Source organism: Lissotriton helveticus, chromosome 9 (assembly GCF_964261635.1).
Source record: "Lissotriton helveticus chromosome 9, aLisHel1.1, whole genome shotgun sequence".
Lineage (NCBI taxonomy): Eukaryota > Metazoa > Chordata > Amphibia > Caudata > Salamandridae > Lissotriton > Lissotriton helveticus.
Genome location: NC_136070.1, coordinates 1,074,512,147 through 1,074,528,487, shown reverse-complemented (window position 1 = coordinate 1,074,528,487; position 16,341 = coordinate 1,074,512,147). Strand labels below are relative to the sequence as shown.

General features: G+C 45.7%; 1 protein-coding gene across 1 annotated transcript in view; it reads right to left on the bottom strand.

The window, feature by feature from the left end:
• The window catches only part of FBLN2 (fibulin 2), a 669,658-nt gene extending 653,525 nt beyond the window's left edge, over window positions 1–16,133 (bottom strand). The window contains exon 1 of the mRNA XM_078661453.1: window positions 16,036–16,133. The gene's annotated coding sequence lies outside the window, so the exon portion shown is untranslated. The remainder of the gene's footprint in view (window positions 1–16,035) is intronic.
• Window positions 16,134–16,341: the final 208 nt, after the last annotated feature.

The following is a 16,341-nucleotide window of genomic DNA, read 5'->3' as shown; positions in this document are numbered from 1 at the left end:
CTCAAGATCCCTCCAGAAGTCAGAAAACAACTACTCAGTGATCGAAAAAGAAGCCTTAGCGGTATTCTGGGCATTGGGCAAATTCAGGGATTTCCTGTGGGGCACAAAATTCACCCTTCGCACTGACCACAAACCATTGGTGGAGGTTTTCAGCAAGAAGGGCCTGGATGCAATCTCAAGCAGGATCAGGCGCTGGGTGGTTGGTCTCCAGGAATACACATTCCATGTCGAGTACGTCCCTGGAACGCGTAATTTTGCTGCGGATTGCCTGTCAAGGCTCGTGAATGAAAATGAGGCAAATGAAGCTAGCGAGAAAGAAGATGATGAAATGGAAAACTATCAGACGGAAAATGTGTGCGCCATCCAGAAGGCGATAGGAGAAGAAACATGGAAAAGTGCGCAAAAGAAGGACGGAGTCCTGGAGGAGGTGTGCAAAAGAGTAAGAGACGGATGGAAAAATAAAGATAAACGAGATGAGGACATGCGGCCATACTGGACTATCAAAGACGAACTGTCCGTGGTCGATGGATGTCTGTTCAGGGGGACGAGACTGGTACCCCCCGCAATGGTGAGAGAGAATCTGATTGACATGGCCCACGATGGCCACCTGGGAATCACCAAGACAAAACAAAGGTTGAGAGAAGATTACTGGTGGCCGGGCATGGATCTCACAATTGAAAGAAAAGTAAGAGACTGTGTTCCGTGCAGCATCAGTGACAAAGTACTGAGACAACAGACACCCCCAATGGTGTGCAGGCCACCACCTTCTGGACCCTGGGAAGAGTTGGCGTTGGACATCGTTGGTCCATTGACGGGTGAAGTGCGCACGCCGTACATTCTAGTACTCATGGATCTGTACTCCAGGTGGCCGGAAGTGAAGGTGGTGAGTGAAGTCACAACTAAGGTCGTCATTGAGTTCCTGCAAGTGTTGTTTATTAGGGAAGGATTACCAAGCAGCCTGCTCACGGACAATGGTGTGCAACTGTGTTCGAAAGAGATGGAAGACTTCCTTGAGGAGAGAGGAGTCACACACAAGCGGTGTGCCCTGTATCACCCGGAGACCAATGGCATGGTTGAACGTTTTAACAAGACCCTCAAGGAGAGTATCCAGTTAGCGAAGGCCAGTGGCATGAACTGGAAAGAAGAAATATGGCGGCGGATCGAAGCATACAGGTTCACCCCGCACCAAACAACGGGAGTCACCCCTTTCGAGTTGCTCCGCACAAGAATACCCAACACCAAACTATCCCCAAGGTGGATGGGGTGGAATAAGGGATGGTCAGATCACTCCAAAGAAGCGAAAGGATTAGTGAGGCAGGAAGGAGTCATGGTGGGGAGGAAAGAAAGATTTGATAGGCTCCACTCTACACAGGAGGCCGAGTTTAAGGTAGGAGATGATGTGAAGATCAGGACACCCACAGGCAGGGCAAGGTGGTCAGAGTACAGTAGACCCACCAAGATCACTAGATTGTTCAAGAATGCAGTGAAGACCCAGGAAGGGAGGATCTGGAACCTGGGAAGAGTTGTGAGGTTTCACCCGCCCGGGCAGGATTACTGTAGAGAATACGAGGGTAACGACGATTCCAAGGGTAACCTGAGTCCCACTCCCAAGAAGCAGTGGCCGGTCTCCCACCCGGGTGTAAGGACTAGCCGGAGAACGACCAGACCACCCAGACATTTAGAACAGTACGTGATGATGTAAGTTTCTGTTGTACCTTATGGTTCCTTTGTTGTAATTCGATGTTTCATTCTGCAGGGAAGGGGGATGTGTGGTATTTCCCACTTTGTTTCCCCCCGGCGCTTCTGCATGTGATGGAGCCGATCGCGGTGACATCACTTAGAATGTCACCGCGACCAGCATTCCAAGGCGAGCACCGGCGGGCAGTGTGAGGCTGCCACCTGTTGTTGCCCGTGCTGTGGCTGGGGTCACTGTACTAAGGCGAATGTTACACCTTGGTTTGATCCATTCCTGTGGTGTGCATTAGTCCCAGTTACACAAGCAGAAATGTGTGATTTCAGGCATAATTTGTGGTTCACAGGGCATTGCGGACAGGAAATCCTCATGGGATCCATGCAAGGCACGCCATCCTTGAAATGCACAGGGTGCCTAGTTTTCAAAATTGTCTGTGGTTCATAAATTCCATTGTGACAGCTGAGCACAGCCACAAATCCCTCAGCTACCCTTGCTTATCTCTCCACATAGCATTTTAGGGCATTTTGTGTCAAAGTCTCTTGGCCCACCCACATAAGTGGCACTGTGGGTAAGAAAATGTTGTGAGATACACGCAAAGCACACTACCCTGAACGTCCCCATGTGTCTAGGTTTCAGAACTGCCTGGGTCTGAAAGGTTCTCCCAGGTGGCAGCCTACCCAACCCCAACAAGTGCAGCCATTCCCCATTTCAAGTGGGATGATATTGAGAGTTAGCAAAACTCTCCAGGCCCTTACGTAAAAACAACACCCAAAGAAACCATATGTTCTCTCATTTGCCATTGCCACAGGGGGGAAGAAAGACTGTCAAGGCTTTAGGGGGTGAAGTTGGGACAGATGTTAGGATTGTCCAGAACGGCCCCAGTCTTTTATTTAAAAATATTATTCAGCCGTTGTTTGGGCTTTCTGGCCTCCAGGGGCAAATTGGGGCAAACCTCTTGTCTGCCACTCGACGGGGGAGGCGGGGGGGGGGCAAAAAGACTGGTTTGTTCCTTTTTTGGGTGTGCAGGAGTGGCCAATGAACAAGTGCCACCCCAGAGCCTCTTTTGTTTGCCCCCAAGGCAGAATCTCTGGTGCCAGGGTGTCAGGTGGGCTTTCTACCCCCTGAGGGCATATTTGGGTAAATCTCTTATTCAACTTGGACCAAACTTCTACCTTCCCGGGCAGGGCAGAAAGACACTATTGCCCCTTCTAGGGAGGGGGTATGGTTAGATGCCAGGGTAACCACATCCTCCTTTTGGTTTTTTTGGCTCTGTTTTGAAATGCCTAGTGTTTAGTGGGCATTCTGTCGCCCGGAGAGCTGATTGGGTGTGAATACCCTTATCCACCCCTGAGGTGATAGAAAGTCTATTGGGCTGTGGGGTGGGGGAGAGCATGGGCCCATGGGCCCATGCCCTGGGAGGGGGCGCCTTCCCCTCCCCCACAACAAACCTACATAATGTAGTTTCTGGTATCTAGTATGCTTTCTGCCCCCTATGGGGACAAATTGGGGTAATTGCCCCATCCAACCTTGAGGGGGCAGAAAGACTGTGCCCTTTTGGGGTGAGGCCACGCCTATGCACATGGTGGGCAGCCCACACCCCTATGTTTTTTACCCTGTTGTCTAGAAGGCTTTCTGACCCCACCTGGGGGGGATGCTGATTGGGGTATTCACCTCATATGCCCTCCAGGGGGACAGAAAGGCAATCACAATATCTTTTTAGGTGTGGGGCATGGACATGCTCACAGTTGACAGCCCCCAACCCTATATTTCTTTTTAATTGACCGTGGTGTCTAGACGGCCTTTTGTCCCCCTTGGGGGGCAGATCAGTGGTAATTACCTCCATCTTCCCCCCAGGGGGCAAAAAGACTGTCTGACCTCTTATTGGGGTGGGGGCATGGCCATACCAATGGTGAGCAGCCCCCAACCCTATAATCTTTTTAAAACAATACATTCCTGGGTGTCTAGTGGGCTTTCTGCCCCCCCCCCCCAGGTGCAGATTAGGATCAATCACCCCCATCTGCCCTGAACAGGGGCAGTAAGACTGTCACCGTATTTTTTTTAGGGGTGGGTCATGGCCAAGCTCATAGTTGGCAACCTCACTCCTATATTTTTTTTAATTGACCCTGGAGTGTAGTGGGCTTCCAGATCAAAGGTAATTACCCCATCTGCCCCAAAGGTGGACAGAAAGACTGCCTGTCCTCTTGTTGAGGTGGGAGGCAGCCCGCACCCCTAGTGTGCTCCCTCTCCGGTGGGGCAGACTAGGGGTAATTATTATTATTATTATATAAAATTTATAACGCGCTCAGTTACCCAGGGGCATCCCGGCGCAATACAGAGCAAGGGGAGAAAGCTCAGCTCAATCGCTACACTGGAAACAAGTGGGTCTTCAGGAGTTTCCTAAAGCGTAAGATCTTGGGCTCTGATCGGATCTTAAAGGGCAAGGAGTTCCACAGTGCCGCCACTTGCACTGAGAAACGCCTGCCTCCAGAGCGAGCTCTCTTTACTCTAGCCGACTGTAGAAGATGTCTTTGGTCCGAACGCAGTGGACGTGTGGGCTTGTAGGGGCGTGCCATAGTGGAGAGGATAGAGGGGCCCTTACCATGCAAAATGTTATGGGCCGTGCATAATGCTTTGAATTTCACCCGCTCCTTAACGGGGAGCCAGTGAAGAGTTTTCAGGGCAGGGGCAGCTGAGTGTCTTCTGGGAACCTGCATCAAGACTCTAGCGGCTGCATTCTGTACCTGTTGAAGGGTTTTAAAAGTCGCTTCGGGAGCCCCAAGAAACAGCGCATTCCCGTAATCAAGCCTCGACAAGATTAAACCACGAATAAGAAGCTTCCTAGCTGGATCAGGAAGCAGTGGTAGTACCTTGCGCGCTGACCGCAACAGACCAAAACACACCCCCGCGGTCTTCCTGGCGTGGGTCCTAAAGGACAAATCCTCCTCCAACCAAACTCCCAAGGTCTTGATCTCCTTCTTGGGAGATGGTGGGTCACCCAGAGACTGAGGCCAACAGCCAGCGATGATTGAGGGACTGGATTTGCCCAGCAGCATCAGCTCAGTTTTCTCCCCGTTGAGCTTAAGGGCAGAATGGGACATCCAACGATGGACATTAGCGAGACAGTCATGAAAGACTTCAGGTTGTTCCACCAGCTGGGTGAGGCCTACCACCAGCTGAGTATCATCAGCATAGCTGATGATCTTCACTCCTGAAGGGGCGACCACTCTTTCAAGTGGAGTCATATAAATATTAAATAAGGTAGGGCTCAAAGATGAGCCCTGAGGGACTCCACATTGAAGAGGGAACAAGGTAGACTGCTCTACCCCTTCCCAAACTTGATAAACACGATTGGAGAGGAAGGATTCAAGCCATTTCAAGGCCATCCCTGTCACACCCACCTCTGACAGGCGTTGGAGGAGCACCTGATGACTTACGGTGTCAAAGGCAGCACTCAAGTCCAGGAGGATCACTGCCACTGACCCCCCTGTATCAAGAATGCTCCTTGCTTCCTCCACTACTGCCAGTAAGGCTGTGTCCGTCCCCTGACCAGGGCGAAAGCCCGTCTGGGAGTCTCCCAACAAATGATGGGACTCTAGATGGTAAGAGAGCTGACGGTTGACCAACTTTTCTGCGACTTTTGAGAAGCCAGGCAGAATTGAAATAGGCCTAAAATTGGCCAAATTAGAAGAGTCTAATCCTGGTTTTTTCAAAAGTGCTTTTACCACTGCCTTTTTCCATCTCTGAGGCACTATGCCCTGGGAGAGTGAGAGGTTAATAAGGTCAGTAAGCGGAGTGGACAAAGTATTTGCCACTAGTTTGAGATATTTCATAGGCACTGGGTCAAATGTAAATTATTTATTAAATTATATAAATTCCTGTACATTTACATTTACTGGGTCGCTAGGAGACCCGCTCTTCATCCCTTTCAGAACTTTTATAACCTCATCCTCCGAGAAAGGGCCGAAAGAGGACAGCTCAGCGGGACATAATACCGAGCTAAGGTCCATCTCCGGGATCTGAGGGGACGCAGGCAATGAGGACAGAATCTTCTCTATTTTCGAGTGAAAGAAGTCAGCCAGTTCTTTGCATTTTTCTTGAGGGTTATCATGCACAACTGGGGGGACCGGAGCCTTCAGGAGTTCCTTAAAAATTTTAAAGGATTCCCCTGGTGAGTTACTTGCCCTCTCGATCCTATCGCTGAAGAAATTCCTTTTGGCATCCTTCAACGCGACTTTATACTTCCTCATTGCTATCTTATAATCTTCTCGACTTTCTTCCGTCCGCTCTCTCCTCCATGCACGTTCTAATCTTTTACATGATGTTCTGAGACCCCTAAGTTCGGGGGTGTACCAAGGAGCGGAGCCAACTCTTCTTTCCCTGATGGGCCTTTTTTTTTTGGGAATCAGAGAGTCCAAGGTGTTAGTCAGCCAGTTTCCCATATGCTGGTCGGCAATAATGGGGTCAGTGACAGGGGGAGGACAGGTTCTTACTAACTCTGCCGCCCAGCTATCCACTGGCAGCCTTGACCAGAGTCGTTCCACTGTATACCGTCTAGGTGCAGGAACTCTCCACCTCTCCAACTGCCATCTAAGAGGGACTAAGTAATGGTCCGTCCAGGGGAGAGCCAGCGGCTGGAGAGCCTGCAGGTTCACTGAGTTGGCAAAAGCAACATCCAGCTGGTGACCCTTGTTATGGGTAACACCAACATTGGCAAGGTGTAAGTCAAGTGCATTCAGCATACCCTGTAGGTCTCTCGCCACTACATCACAAGGATCATCAAAATGTAAGTTGAGGTCTCCGAGAACTACAAAATTGGAGGACGCGGCAGCCAGTGGTATCACTGCCTCAATAAAAGAATCTACGAAATTTCCCAGCGCTACAGGAGGCCGATAAACAAGAAGACCAGAGATTGAGATAGTAGAAGATATGCGTAGCGAAAATTGACAGCCTTCAGAATTATTAATACCGCAGTCTACCGCTTTGCATACATATTTATCTCTATCTAAATATCACAGCCATCTGCTTGCCCGGGGGGGCAGAGAGGATGTTGACTTATTTTGTAAGGGTGGGGGCATGGCCATGCCCATTGTGGGCAGCCCCCACCCCTGTTTTTTATTACTTGTGGTGTCTAGTGGTAACTATCCCATTGTCCCCCCGGGGGGGGGCAGAAAGACTTACATTTAAAATGTCCTCCTGGGGAGCACAAGCCCTTGCCTAAGGGGCCACTCCCACTGTCCCTGCTGGCTAGTGGGTGGATCCCTGCTTGGGATCACTCTCTTGTAGTGATCCCCAAGCAGTGATCCCCTGGGCAGAGGTGCCATTGGAAAGGGAAGGTTCTCCCCTTCCCAACAATAGAATCAGTGCTCAGGGGCTGAGATAGGCCCAAGCACTGATTCAATGAAGTAAAATTAGCCCATCAGCTCTTTTTACTTTCCCTTGCAATGACATCAGCACACCCTGTGAGCCGATCGTCATTGAAATAAAAAAAGCACTCAGGCTGCTTTTCCAGCTCTTCACGAGCAACTTGAGCTAAAATAAAATAAAGGACTCTCTCTGATGCAGAGCACCACATGGACCTTTATATACTTCCCCAGTGTTAGCCAATGGCCAAAAAATGCATTTTGGAGGTAATGCTGGTTGACACCTGCACTCAAAGGGTTAATGTACCAATATATCCAAGCACAGGCATTCACAAATACTGTTTACATATGTTGCATGGACAAATGCTGTTTTTCACATCAAAGCAGGGGCAAAGTAACAAAAGCTGATTGCTTTCAGCATGTTATGTTATGTTACATGTATATGTAATGCTCAGTTTCACCAGCAAGAGTATCCAGGAACGCTCACATGAGATACAGATTTGAATGTGGCAAACGGCGTGACTATTGAGTGTACTACTCAGGTGTAAAATAGTTCTGTGTACATTCCAATGGAAGTACTTCCTGGAAGCTGGAATAATACATCAAATGGCCAATAGAATGAGGTGAGAGTATAATAGTTCTCTGGGTGGAGCCAAAGCCCACTCTTAGCCAGACATAAAGGGACATATACATATACAAAAAATTAGAGGAGATAAAAAATAAAGTACTGTGAGGCAGCCAAGATAACTAAACTCACATTTAATGAAAATGTAGTTCTGGCAGGCAACCAGTGGATGGGTTTCTCAAGTTTAGTGTTTAAGTTTAATGACCTGCTTCAAATGTCAAATACCTGGTGCCCTGGTGAGGGACTATCATGTGCTCCAAAGAAGTGTGTGGACATTGTCTCCTCTGGGTTTTCTGATACCCTGCAGCAGAGCAAGGATTCAGGGCTCAAGCTGTCCCTGCCCTTCCAAGCAGTCTCATCACAGCACAAAGTGTTTATCTTTCTTGAATAATTGAAAACAATTACCTTTAAAAACTCCCTTTACTTGTGTGTTTCAATTTTCATTTGAGACAAAGGAGATCAAAAATTAAGCAGGGCACCGACCACAAGACCGCAAGTCAGACTCTCTCACTAACAGTCAAGTTTGCTGTGAGTCTTTCTTTCAGTTTCTTGTAATTTTTACGGATGTCAATTTGAGGTGCAGGGGGCATCAATTAACTGTTGCTCCTTGGCACTTCTGGTACTGCCACTGATAACCTGATCTCAAAGGCCATGCAAGCAGTAGAAAGAGAAATAACATGGAGCTTATAGAATCCCTTGTTTAAGTTTCTCCTTACTGCTCCTAGCCCTAATCTATCCCCGCTGTATCAAATATGAGTTGTTGAGGGACTGATGGGATACGGGGTGATGGAGCCCATAAGGAGTCAATGGTATCTGGAGTAGATTCAGCTACCTCTGGCATTTGGAAGTATTGGCATCAATTGTGATTTTATTTGTCATTAGGCCTCATTTGCGAGAAATATTGTATACAACAAGAGACTTGGAGCCCACCCATTACTCAGTATTCATAAGCTTCATTGTCACTCTTATTTGCTGCCTTCTAATTGACCAGTGCGTGCTGGCCTCACTTCCTCTTCTTTCGACTGGAGCATGGACCGAGTACTGATTGCTTCAGCTTGACTGCTTTCCTTCCGCTGATCGGGCTGTGATCAAGAAACTTTTTTTTTCTTTTTCCCTGTCATCCTTATTGAACCTCTTGCTATTTGCAGCTATGTTTTACTATGCCACACAAACTTCAAAGGACCCCTATGCTCCTTTTAAATGGATAGTTATTGTGACAACAGATGTTATCTGCTTTTATTGTGACAACAAGTGTTATCTACTTCCAAATGTATTTTCACTGAGCTGTGGGTGCAATTGCTTTCTTTATGTGATCAATTTTTTTGCCAAATGTCATATTTGTTTTCTTTTTCATGCCTGGGCAGATGAAATGATTTGCGCAGAATCGCAGGGGTGTTATGGGGAGACTTAAAAAAAGCATTTGCAAAGCCAATAGGGCTCGCCTGTGAGACTATTGCCTCTTCCATTTCCTTTTGTTCATGCTGTACAGCATGGGTATTGCCGACTTTGGAAATGATTTATAGCCGTGCTATATAGCAGTGTGGCTGCTGTGCATCGTGGCTAAAAATAATAATAAAAGAAGGCATATAATCATTCAGTGCTATTGCACTTTCAAATAAAAAGCGCATTAGCCCTGGCTGCGTCACAGCACATTTTCAAATTTTGTTTTAGCTACACTGCAAAACATTCAAGCTGCTGAACAGCATGGCTGCAAAGCATTGCTAATGCCAATAGCTCTCAAAGGTGAGACCTATTGGTTTTGCTAATGCTTGTTTATTACATGCTACTGTGTTCTTTATTTGCAAGAATGTATGTTGCATTTGGCTAAGTAACCACTATGGCTAGAACACACATATTCTGCTGTTTTTTTATTGTTTTTCCAATGTTTGCTGTAGAATGGTAGTCAAGTAATGGTGTAATGGAAGGAACGACAAATAAAAATACATCCTTCTCTCCACGTGGAGTGCAGGCAGTGCCTTTGGAAACATCCTTCCAGTCTGCATCAACCCTGATTGGGTTGGACCTCATCTGAACGGCCATTCAATCCATGGCCGCACTGGCGAGATTATTCAAAATAGTAATACCTAGGCAACTGAAGGGTCCTGCTAGGTGATCCGGTACATACAGACAGGAATGATAAGAACACAGAAGGAACTGACATTATACCAAAACCTATGTTTGCACATAGAAGAAACAGGAACATCAAAGACCTGGTCACCCGGTCTAGATTTAAAGAACATCAACCCCTGATCCAAAAAACCATTGATGGAAGCTGCCCTGTCACTGGCACCTACCCCTGTAACACATGTGTTGCTTGCACATCAGCAATTACGGGGGCCAGTTACAATTATCAAGGTACCATTATTCGTCCAGCACACATGTCCAACTGTAAATCCAAAAACATCATTTATTTGCTGGTATGCCCATGCGGCCTTGGATATGTCGGTGAAACAGCTAGACCCTTCAGCACCAGGCTGACTGAACATCGTTCAGCTGTCAGGACCTCTAAAACAGGGGCACCCTTAGTGAAACATTTTAGTGAACAAAAACACCAATCCACAGATATCAAATGGTACATCATTGAGAATTGCAACCTCACCCCCTCAAGCAACATGGAAGCTAAACGCAAAAAACGTGAGGTTTTTTGGATATTCCATCTGTCCACATTTCCCAAGGGTCTCAATCATGAGATACCCTGGGAAAACGCTATAAAATACAATAATAAATGATCATTATTCACATCCTTAAACTCTTCATTTCCGGGACTCCCGAGCACACGGGAGTCTCTCTTCCCTGTCCATGCTCCTCTGTAAACTATCTGACATAGAGCAGTTTCGGTTTATTGGCTCGCGTTTCGGGCCGCCTCGGGTGATGTCATCTCCCTGAGCCACCTAAGAAGCTATGCACCTCGAGGCGGCCGGCGTCCACACTATTTAAGGAGCCTCAGCGATAGCGTCCTTATTTGCATCAGAACCCCATTCGGCGGCCGCAACCACAGATCCGGCATGTAAGTACTTGTTTGCACGCCGATGTGTATTTCCACCCTGCTCCCCTTAGACATTTACAGAATTTCACTAGCGCACCTCGCTGGACATAACTGTCCTTGCCCGGCTGCGCTTCCCATATATCTTAATACCTTAGAGCTCTCGAGTAAGTTGCATTTCCCCCTGACTTACATCCGACTTTTTGCTGCGTGTTACCGCCTTAAATACGGTTATTTTCTTTCCGTATGTGCACTTAAAATTCATAGCATTGTATCCAAAACATGATCAGAGCCAGAGGCTATGAGTAATCTAGACTCTGCACATTAGAGACTAATGCTCGCACATATTCACGTTTATATTTATGTTCACACCCACAGCAGATCATGCAAATTATCATATAATTGGGTATTGCTACTGTTATCTGACGCCAACCACCAGGATAGAAATTACCTTTTACAACTTGTATTGCAGATTCGGTCTATCATTGCCTTTGAGTCATCCATGCTCATCGGCACTTTTCCCTAAGGAACCTGTCCCGCTATATATACAGGTAACTATCAAAGTGGGCAAGGTAATAAGTTGAAACCCGTAATTCATGTGAATACATATACATTTTTCCCTGTTATTGTCTTTTCACAGAGTCAAATATACTTTTCTGCAAGTGATGATTACCTTGTAGTTTGAGCACTATATCAATGTACCTCGTGAACACCTTAATACAATAGCAGGAGGTATGTATCAAGCCCTACCCCCAATACACCTTAGTTGTGCATTCCTAAGCTACTTAAAACTACCCAGTTGTCTTGCATTTTGTCCCACCCTATAGGTTTCTCATCCCCTGTGGTTTAAATAGCACCACGATAATCCCAATACTGTAACCTAATGGTACAGCAGCTTAAGATTTAAAACAAGCTGTGGTTCTTCACTACCAAACAGATATTTGTTAAATAGGTAAACAAATTTTTTTTTCACTACATTTAGTTGCTAATACAAAGAGGAATCTGTACATTCCTTGCCTAATTTCTGCAATTTGGTATTCATTCTAAGGAAGCAAAAAGCCACGAGTCATCGAAGTCCATCCCGCGACCCAAGATATGATATATCTCTGTATGTGGTCTTAAGGAAGGACGTCCTCATTTTTAAAGGTACATCCCTGACTGGCTCACCATAATGATATAATATCAACATCACTGCTATCTTTGGGGTGAGCTTCATAATTCCACTCTGCCTGGCATGTATCCATAGCCCCTCAGGACCCAGCCTCTTCAGACAACTTGTCTTCTCTCTTTACTCAATAAAACACTTCTTTCACATTATGTGTAAATGTAGGGCCACTATTCTAGGTGTGGTGAGTGGGTCTCCTTCCACTTGAGCACGAACCAGTTCATTCTATTCGAGTCTCTTTCTTTATCCTCTCAGTGAGAGCCAATTTCTGAAGTGTACAGCTGTTTTTATGTGATCTTATGTTCATTATCCTTCCTCATTTCCAGAAATATCAAGTGGTCTCCCGAAGAAGGCGTGCGAATACGCCGAAACGCGCGTAGAGACATTCCTATTCATCACTTGTTTGTTCCTGTTTGTTTATTTGATGTATATAAAAACACTATTTTACTTTGTGTAAATTATTTTTACTGTGATAAATATGTTTCTTTTAGTAATTATTTTGTATAGAAATTGATTGTGCATTTGCTTTGTGTAATAACTTTTTAACTACGTCTATAGATTGTTTTATGATATCTGGTCAATAAATTTGTTTTATATGATATTGCATCACTGAATCCTTTGGACTGTACACTGCCTCACTCAACAGCAAGTCTGTGTTCTTATCATTCCTGTCTGTATGTACCTGATCACCTAGCAGGACCCTTCAGTTGCCTAGGTATTACTATTTTGAATAATATTGTGCCCTGACCTAGGAACTTGTATCTAGTCGCAGGGGGTCCCTTTCTTATTTACACGCACTGGCGAGATTGCCAGTATGAGTGCCAAAGGATGTCAATTATGATTGTGGAACTAGAGTACTATTCTTTCTGAGACCTGGATTGGAAGAGCAGCTTTCTACCAGACAATCTGTCAGCTCCTCACAGCTGTTCATCAGGATCAATCTGGGTTAATCTCGGAAACAAAACTGATAATGTGGAGGATGAATATAGTACCATAATTTACTGGAGAAACTATTGGTTTTTTTTTGTTTTTTTTTTAAATGGACATAAGAAAAAAATCACTTGAGAACAAAAGCTCACTTGCCCAAAGTAGTTTTATAATTGAAATAATACAGCAGCGACGTAACTCCCTGAATGATGTGAGAGAAAGTGTTGTGAATACTTGATTACAGTTAACGCAGTCTGGCGAATCATTTCAATATCCTGAATACAATCTTTAAAATAATAATTACAATTTATTAATTTGTAAGCAATGTTGTTAAAGGCTTCTTGCACTGCATCAGTTGTAAGATCGGACCAATCATGCACCTATTGCCCCAAAATCACACACAAGAAATCAATACCAACTGATTATCAGCCCAGAGCCGCATGGAAACCTTATGATCACAAGACAACACAGATTCCAGTCAAAAGACACTCATCCTTCTGGATCACCACCTACCTGACCCTGTCTGTAACCCACAAAACGGGAGTCCATAATACCAACACTTCAGACAACACACTACTGCATGTAAAGTGCCAGTTCCACATCAAGGCAATACCTAGGACCTTCTCAAGAGATGGACACTAATGAAGGATCCACCAAAAATAGCTAATCCCTTATCCCCACCTTTATTGGGATGACTTCCTGATTTAGGGATTCACAGTTGACAGGCAAAACCCCACTGGAGACTTCTCAGCGTCAATTATCGGGTCGGCCAAGGTCCACAGTCAACACTGCCAAGCAGGGTGGTGAAGCAAGCGCTCAGTGTTAGATTGATTTGTCTACCTCTGTGTAAGCCAAATTGTACATTATGAAAGAGCGCCATGGAAAAGGTAGAACCCTTCCATGGAAAGGTACGTTTGGTGTTGCTAGCGTGGCTGAAAAGCTTGGTTTATGTGGAAGATGAAATGTGTACACTGACAATGTATTCCCACATTCTGGGTAAATTTCCAGCAGCCGGGTTTGGAGGTAGCTATAGACGACTATGAAATATCTGCCAAAGGCTTTTCCCCCAAAGTGGCTCCTGATATGACTGATAGGGTTGATTTGGTGAAGAAACGACTTGGGTAGAAATTTAAGAAGATTATCTGAGGGAAATTCCACCAGTCAAACTCTAATCGTGGACTGAAGGCTCCACCACCTGGGTGTGGTAGGGCAGGGGACCGGATCACCGAACAACCAGCACTGCCAAGGGATGGGGTAGTAGACATGCCAGTTATCCTCTGGTGGCCTTGTTGTAAGTACTTCAGGATACTTCTAGTTAGGTTACATGTAGTTTTCTTGTAGAACACAGCTGAGCGCACACCCCGCCAGCTGACTAGACCGTCAACTGACAAGAGTAGAACACTCTGGTACAAGTTACAACACACATAGGTATTCTGAAAGGCTGAGGAGGTAAGAACACAAAGAAAGGGCTACTGACCACTGTCAGCCATATTACATGAATAACTAATATACAACAGGCCACTACCCTGCACATGCTTCACAAGTGTGTCAAACTCTGGATCCTGAGTGTGCACTCATATGACCTGCATATGACATGCACGCTATGCACACAGACCTGGTGCACCAGCACTCTGTGAACACAGCAACACCATTAAATTAGGAACACCAATACATAGCATCAATGAACCCAATAAACAATAAGCCTATGCTAAAACAAAAAGTAAGCGATTTATGTGGAGTACTGGCAAGTCGAGCACAACACACAGCGCTTTCAGCAGGGTCGGCAGGAGTTGGAAAGTGCGCCACCTTTGCCTGGCGAAGCTTTCCTCCCGGCAATAAAACCGACGCCTCCGGTAACAGACAAAACCAAGGCTGCCAAGGACGGGAAACAGCAGCAGCGGAACGTGACCGTGCCACGGAACAATGTGTATACGTCTATCCGAGTTCTCTTGCTTTTTTTCATTCAAGTTTATGTTCCACATAAAAAGAAAGGCGCACAAGTGCGCCTTTGAGAAGCAGTAGCAGGCTGTGTTTTTCATTTCCTATTGAAAGTCACGTCTGTGCCAGCAGCTTCTATGGTAAGACCTTTTATCGCCCTCTACCGACAATGCCAGGTATTGTCCCGTCACTGGCAGGCGCGCCTGCATGCACCGGTTACCCATATTATATTGTAGACATTGTAAATTGTAGACATTTTAGCTACTGCCAGCCACACTGTTGCGAGCAATTATATTTTGGTGACATGTTTGGAAAACCCTACGCATCGCATAGTGTGCGTGTTACATGGAAGTCTTGTTTTCCGATTCCTAGTTTACATAGATGGAAATAAAATCAAAAAACCTTGTAAAATACAGATCAAGGTCTAAAATAGGAAGAACATTGTGAAAATTGCCGCTGCCCTCGTTGAAATGAGACTGGTGCAATTCTTCTGCACCCTAATGCGAGATGTGCCTTTTTGTACGCTAGACTAAAGACATTAGGCAAAAAAAGAGGGGGCTGTTAAAAAATGTACTCAAAATCAATAGACAATACAGGCACTGATAAAATGGTTATTAGAGCCCTTATGACATCAGGGAACACCATGTTCTTGCTTTTACAACTCACTGCTTCAAGGGTTGTTAGTGCCATAGCTTCAATGGTAATTAACCTTGACTACAACTTCCAAAATGCCTTAGGGTGTTAAAGAAAAGGATAGGATTTGAAACGTTACGTGTTGCCCCTGTTGTCATGGAACCAGCAGATGATAACCTCGTCACTTCCAGTATACAATCGGACCCAACGGGAATTGGCTCCGTAATAATGATTTAAAAGCTCCAAAGCTGAAGTAAATCATATTTGTAACGGGTCAATTGGAATTTCAGTCAGGGTGTGAAGCAGACCTCCACCAAATTATTTTTCTAAAGAACAAAAAGTGCCTTAGTAGAAAAAACACACAAAGTCCTAAAAAGTTAGCAGTAGAAAAGTAGCAGTCCACTCCCAAGTTTGGAGCCATCGAGGGCTGAACACGACTGAAAACCCCATATGCATTTCTGAAGAAAATTGCAAATGCATATTTCGAAACTCCCACACGCATTTCTAAAAATGTATTAATAAAACCCTAAAAAGTAAGCAAGAGTGAGTGAACGACATCGTTACTGGTATTTTCGTATCTTTACATTGCCTCATGAACCCCCGCTCACTCAGCACTACTTTCTTATTAAGCATTAGCAAAAAAGTTGCGGTGCTTCGAACGCCCCCGGTGTCAGAATCCCCTCTGAAAGCGCTAGAAGGTTCTGGGCTAACCTGCACAGGCTGACGACGGGTTGTGGCCGGCCGCCTCTCCTCTCCAACCCTGCTCCCGGCGTTCTGCGCTCAAGTGCTCCGATTGTCTGACTAACTCCCCTTTCCTGCCCCGTTTTAGGAGGTGCCCAGATTCGGTGGTGTAACCTGAGCAGGCAAGTACCATGTGCACACGATATGGTACACTTTTTCCACCCAGTGATTTGTGTGGGAATAACTGTGCGTTTCAAAGGGCTGCTATCTGCCCAGTCGGATCAGGTATAATTTAAAGCAGTCTGTGAACTTTCTTCCAAGGCTTGAAGTCAGATA